Source organism: Oxyura jamaicensis, chromosome 6 (genome assembly GCF_011077185.1).
Source record: "Oxyura jamaicensis isolate SHBP4307 breed ruddy duck chromosome 6, BPBGC_Ojam_1.0, whole genome shotgun sequence".
In the NCBI taxonomy this organism is placed as follows: Eukaryota; Metazoa; Chordata; class Aves; order Anseriformes; family Anatidae; genus Oxyura; species Oxyura jamaicensis.
Window position 1 is genome coordinate 35,088,708 of NC_048898.1, and position 372 is coordinate 35,089,079.

At 67.5% G+C, this 372-nt stretch overlaps 1 protein-coding gene across 1 annotated transcript in view; it reads right to left on the reverse strand.

Annotated features, from left to right (window-relative positions):
• Nucleotides 1–372, reverse strand: part of TCERG1L (transcription elongation regulator 1 like) — a gene marked incomplete at its 5' end in the record, with an annotated part of 102,397 nt that overhangs the window by 75,749 nt on the left and 26,276 nt on the right. The gene's annotated exons all lie outside the window — the stretch shown is intronic.

Here is a 372-nt window from a genome sequence, read left to right on the forward strand (position 1 = left end):
GGCGGCACCGAGCCGGGCGGCACCGAGCCGGGCGGCACCGAGCCGGGGAACTTCGGGCTGCCTGGGCACGGAGCGCAGCCCGGGGGCGTCCCGCGTGCAGGAGGCGGCTGCGAGCCCTGCGGGGGGGTTGGTCCGCAGCCCCTTTCCCAGCCACAGGGAGGTGGAAAAAAAAAAAAAAAAAAAAAAGGAAAAAAGAAAAAGGAAAAAAAAAAAAAAGATGAAGACACCGCAGGTCCGTGCGCCCGATGGAAAATCCCGGTGCTCCGAGGCTGGGAGTACCTCTAGCGGCGGCTCCCCGGCACGGCTCGGAGCCCACCCGGGCTCCTTGCGGAGGAGCCGCGCTCCGCCACCGGCCGGCTCGGGGCTGCCCCG